The following is a 6359-nucleotide window of genomic DNA, read 5'->3' as shown; positions in this document are numbered from 1 at the left end:
CGTGTATAGAGCCAGCATATTTCCACCAGACTCCATGTAAATAATCAGGACTTTTAGCGTGTATAGAGCCAGCATATCTCCACCAGACTCCATGTAAATAATCAGGATTTTTAGCGTGTATAGAGCCAGCATATCTCCACCAGACTCCATGTAAATAATCAGGACTTTTAGCGTGTATAGAGCCAGCATATTTCCACATGTAAATGGGTGAATTAAGGGTTTATTTCAACCAAACCAGAGTGGTGATTGTTGGAATAGTGGAAAGATGAACCAAGACGGCTTTTGATAGATGTGATTGTTAAAAATATTTTTTTTATTTTCCATTTAAAATGACAAAAACAAACGTCCAACAGGTGTGTTCACTGCCCCGGTGAGAGGAGCGTACCACTTTGAGTGATGGGTCGGTACACATGGCGAGAACTGCCACGCTTCAGCTGCTGTGTTGGTCAAGAACTCAGAGAATGTTTTCTCAGCCTATGAGCAACAGAACCAATATTATGGGACTGCTTCTAATGGTGTCACGCTGTTGCTGGAGGTGGGAGACGTCGTGTTTGTGCGTCTGTGGTCTAACACTAGGGCGTTTGACAACTTCAATCACCTCACCACCTTCAGTGGACATCTGCTGTTCCCCATGTAAGACAGAAACAGCAGCTCTGTGATAGTCACACAGGTTGTTGTTGTCTTTAACAAGTCTTCATAGCTCTTCATAGATTTGCTCTGATTTCATCTGCATCCAAATAATAATAAGTAATAATTGTAGACAGGAATCTTGTTCCTTCAAATATAAAGTGATTAATGTTTCTGATTCTCTCTTGTTTCTGTCATTTTAGTTAAAGAATAAACAAATATAATTGCAATTATACCTGTGAGCATTTCTTCATTGTTCTTGTTTCAACTTTAACTTATTGAAAGCAGATAATCAAATTCAACATCATAGCAGTATAAAGAAACAGAGAATGATTGGATATGTTTTGCGGTTTTAATTTATTGCAAAAATCATGGACATTTGAGCCCCAGACCAGCCCACCACTCCTTGCACTCCCCATTAACACATCTACATAACAGCCCATAACAGTGCCACCAACTCACACGATTTAACAGCTACAAAACACTACACGTCTAGCTCCCAAAAAAAACCAAAGATACATTTTTACGTGTAAGTAAGTATTAGCCTCACGCTAATTTATCAAGACTAGGCCTACCGGCTAAACTAACGCTAGTTTCATGGCAACCTCTACACCTGGCGAGTCCCCACTCCCCCTCAGGATTTCCTCGTTGCTTAATAATACAAACAAAGAAATTGCTGACCTCAGGGAAGATGTTCGTCGGCTTTCCGAGGACTTAAAGACCAAAGATGCTTTGTTAACCGCCTGCTTGGACGTGGCTCATAATCAGTCGCTCCGTATCTCATCTCTCTCGGCGGCCTTCCAGGATGCCATGGGACCCAGCTGCCTGCCCACGCCCATCGTCCTGCTCGACACCGGTTATCAACCCACCCTGGACTGAGGTGGTTTGTGGCCGAAAGAGAGCCTCGGGTAGGGCTCCATCGCCTCCTGCCCTCAGCCTCTCCAACCGCTTCAATGCCTTGTCGGAGTCGGAGCCGGTGGCGGCCAATGCGGCTCACCGGGCTCGCCCCGCTTCAAAGCAGACTGACCAGCCGTCGTCACGGAAGACGATTGCTACCGCGCGGCGAAAGCTTCTGAGGGATGCGGTAGTCAGACGGTCCGGTGGCCTACACTGCCTGGATCGGCCAAATGACAACGTTCCTCAAAAACAATCCCCACAACCGAACGGTAAGCAATCTTCCTCTTCTTTTCCCTGCCCATCTGAAACCGACACTGACTGTTTTGCTCCCGTCACCGGCTATCCACACCCCCCCACTCCTCGTCCGCTCTTCCCCCTAACCACAGTAATTATTGGGGACTCCATCACTAGAGACCTACGGTTTCATAATGCTGTCACACACTGTTTTCCTGGAGCCAAAGTTGCAGACATCCTGGCTAAAGTTATGGACCTGATACCCTCATTTCCGACCTCTATCAAACGCATCGTGGTCCATTGTGGACATAATGACATGTCCACTCGGATTCAGGAGTGTGAGCGCACAAGGCGAGACTTTACCACTCTCATTGAGGCTTTAAAAAGCACTGGGAAGTCGGTTTTTATTTCGGGCCCACTTCCATCTCTAGGTCGCGGATCAGGCCTCTTTAGTAGACTACTCTCCCTTAACACCTGGCTCCAGCTCACATGCAGCATTCACAAGATAGGTTTTATTGACAACTTCAATCTGTTTTGGGAACGTGGCTCCCTGTTCAGCAGGGATGGGATTCATCCCAATACACGCGGAAGCCAGATGCTACGCGGAAATTTGCACCACGCCCTGCATACCCAGACCTCTGATTGACTGTTTACATCCCGTAAACACTCCCACAAGCACACTGACCAGACACACTCTCCCAAAGTCAATAATCAGAGATACAGCGCTATACGCCCCTCTGTGCTCCCTTCAGAGCAATCACCCATTCATAATCCCATAACCACCGTGTCTGTCCCCCGACTGAGACCGTTTAAACCAAACGCTAACAAAAGAGGTGCTATACTAAACAACTTAATTGGAATTAAAACAACCACTGCAACGATAGAACAGAATAGGAAAATCAAGTGTGGACTATTAAATATTAGATCTCTGTCATCGAAAGCATTATTGGTAAATGAATTGATATCAGATAACCACATTGATTTATTCTGCCTCACCGAAACCTGGCTGGGCCATGACGAATATGTTAGTTTAAACGAAGCCACTCCTCCCAGTCATAATAATACCCAAATTCCACGAGGCTCAGGCCGAGGAGGGGGAGTTGCAGCCATATTTGACTCCAGCCTGTTAATTAATCCTAAACCTAAAATAAATTATAACTCGTTTGAAAGCCTTGTTCTTAATTTCCAACACCCAACATGGAAAACAGTACAGCCTATTATATTTGTTGTTGTTTACCGAGCACCAGGTCCATATTCTGAGTTTTTATCTGAATTCTCAGAGTTTTTATCATGCGTAGTCCTTCAATCAGACAAAGTACTTATTGTAGGTGATTTTAATATCCATGTGGACGTTGACAGCAATAGCCTTAGTACTGCTTTCAATTCACTGCTAGATTCAATTGGTTTCAGTCAGAGGGTGCATAAGGCCACGCACTGTTTTAACCACACCCTCGACCTTGTGCTAGAATATGGCATCAAAATTGACGATTTAATAGTATTTCCGCAGAATCCTTTATTATCAGACCATTTTTTAATAACTTTCGAATTCCTTCTACCAGACTATACGAAATTAAATAAAAGTTTCTACACTAGATGCTTATCTGACAGTGCTATAGCTAAATTTAAGGAAGATATTCCAACAGCACTTAACTCGATGTCATGCCTTAATATAACAGAGGACCGTTATGTTAACTTTAGTCCCTCCCAACTTGATAACTTTGTAGACGCTGCTACGGCCTGCCTACGGACTACTTTAGACTCGGTTGCTCCTCTCAAAAAGAAGATGATGAAGGAAAGGAAACTAGCACCTTGGTATAACTCCCAAACTCGTAAATTAAAACAAATCTCACGAAAACTTGAAAGTAAATGGCGTTCCACCAAACTGGAAGAATCTCGTGTAGATTGGCAAGATAGTCTAAAAAATTATAGGAGGGCCCTCAGAAATGCCAGATCAGACTATTACTCAACACTAATAGAAGAAAATAAGAACAACCCAAGGTTTCTTTTCAGCACTGTAGCCAGGCTAACAGATAGTCACAGCTCTATTGAGCCATCTATTCCTATAGCTCTGAGCAGTGATGACTTCATGACCTTCTTTAATGATAAAATCATAACAATTAGAGAAAAAATTCATCACCTTCTGCCCACAGCTTCCAACGACTCACCATTGGGCGCAGGAGGGCTAGAGAGAACGATAAGACCTGATACGTATTTAGCAGTGGTGTAGTGGTCCCTGGAGAAGTGGGTATACTCTCAGTTTTCACCTTTTTTTTTTTTTCTTTTTTTTTAAAGTAGTCCAGAAAAAAAGCCCTGTTTTAGAAACAGTGACATGTAAGACTATGATTTAGTTTACCCAAAAATCTGTCATTTCTACTTGCTCACTATTATAAAATGATCATGACTTGATTAGGAGCAGTTTGTAGTTACTACTGGTCACACAAGCAGCCTGGATGAATGTAAAATGTATTTATCATGAGGCAAACGTGGTGTTATCTCTTCTCTAAATGTGCAGTCATATTGCCACTGGCAATCTTCCAGTAGTTTAAAATAATGATTAATTTGGAAACCACCTTAAAACTTACCTCAGAATTATGTCTTCCATCAACTGGGGTGGCACACCGCCGCTTGTGTTATTTCTTCATCTGTTGTTTGGTCTGCTGCCGTTATCGTAGTCAAGTGGCACCGGCACCTGAGCTTTTTTTTTGTTTTTTTCACTGGCACCTGAGGTATTAGCGATATTTTCCTCGGCATGACCCGCCCTACTCTGCCTCTGATTGGCTCATCAGTCCTCATGCCTAAAGTTAACCAATCTAATCAGTGAAAGCAGCGAGTACCAGCCAATTAGAGGCAGAGGAGGGTGGGTCATGGCTTCACTATCCTTGAGGAAAAAATGGGCAATCTGGCTCACAGATATTACTGAATGGTGCGCATCAGGGGGGATTTAGAAGTGGGTATACGCAATGCTGACTGAAAAATAAGTAGGTATACGTCGTATACCAGCGTATACCCTGGACTACACCACTGGTATTTAGACTGCTTTTATCCTTTAGACCTCCAACAATTAATGTTAAGGGTCTCTTCAGCTAAGCCATCTACCTGTCTCTTAGACCCCATTCCAACGAGGCTACTTAAAGAAGCGTTACCCGTGGTCAATACCACATTACTAGATACGATCAATATGTCCTTATTAACAGGTTATGTACCGCAGTCTTTTAAAGTAGCTGTGATAAAAACTATTCTGAAAAAACCCACCCGCGACCCTGAGGTCTTAGCCAACTATAGACCTATATCTAACCTCCCGTTTCTCTCCAAAATCCTTGAGAAGGTAGTCGCTAATCAATTGTGTGACTTTCTGCGTAGATCACACGTGCCAAAATTGAGGCACCTGAGCCGAATCCGGCCCCTCGCAAATTTTGATCCCATATATCAATTTAGGTTCACAATAAATGTTGGTCTGCTTAGTTGTTTACCCTACCAAACAGACAGGAAATTGTTTTCAAACTCCAATTATGCAACATTCTGGAGCAGAATTTGGCAGATTTGCCGACTCTGAGAATCAGAAATTTCCCCAGAAGCAGAGACTTTAATATTCAGACTGTGAAATAGGTTGCTGTGTGGTAGCTGCTTTTAATTGTTTTGCCTGATTTGCTATGATGAATAAGAAACTTTTTTTGGACTTTTTTAGGGCTTAATGTCGACCAAACTGTAAATGAGAAGACTACATGAGACATGCTGTAATACAATCATTGATATTTGATCGCTACCTGAGCCCCCTGATCTTACTCTGGACAACAACGGGACAGTTGGGTTTAGGTAAAGAAGAACGGGACAGTTGGGTTTAGGTAAAGAAGAACGGGACGGTTGGGTTTAGGTAAAGAAGAACGGGATGGTTGGGTTTAGTAAAAGAAGAACGGGACAGTTGGGTTTAGTAAAAGAAGAACGGGACGGTTGGGTTTAGGTAAAGAAGAACGGGACAGTTGGGTTTAGTAAAAGAAGAACGGGACGGTTGGGTTTAGGAAAAGAAGAACGGGATGGTTGGGTTTAGTAAAAGAAGAACGGGATGGTTGGGTTTAGGTAAAGAAGAACGGGACAGTTGGGTTTAGTAAAAGAAGAATGGGACGGTTGGGTTTAGGTAAAGAAGAACGGGATGGTTGGGTTTAGGAAAAGAAGAACAGGACGGTTGGGTTTAGGTAAAGAAGAACGGGATGGTTGGGTTTAGTAAAAGAAGAACGGGACAGTTGGGTTTCGATAAAAAACAACGGGACAGTTGGGTTTAGGTAAAGAAGAACGGGACAATTGGGTTTAGGTAAAGAAGAACGGGACAGTTGGGTTTAGGTAAAGAAGAACGGGACAGTTGGGTTTAGGTAAAGAAGAACCAGACAGTTGGGTTTAGGAAAAGAAGAATGGGACGGTTGGGTTTAGATAGAGAAGAACGGGACAGTTGGTTTTAGTAAAAGAAGAACGGGACAGTTGGGTTCAGGAAAAGAAGAACGGGACGGTTGGGTTTAGATAAAGAAGAACAGGACGGTTGGGTTTAGGTAAAGAAGAACGGGACAGTTGGGTTTAGTAAAAGAATAACGGGACAGTTGGGTTTAGGTAAA

Source organism: Sander lucioperca, chromosome 13, assembly GCF_008315115.2.
Source record: "Sander lucioperca isolate FBNREF2018 chromosome 13, SLUC_FBN_1.2, whole genome shotgun sequence".
In the NCBI taxonomy this organism is placed as follows: Eukaryota; Metazoa; Chordata; class Actinopteri; order Perciformes; family Percidae; genus Sander; species Sander lucioperca.
The sequence above is the reverse complement of the archived record's forward strand: the minus strand, read 5'-3'. Positions refer to the sequence as shown.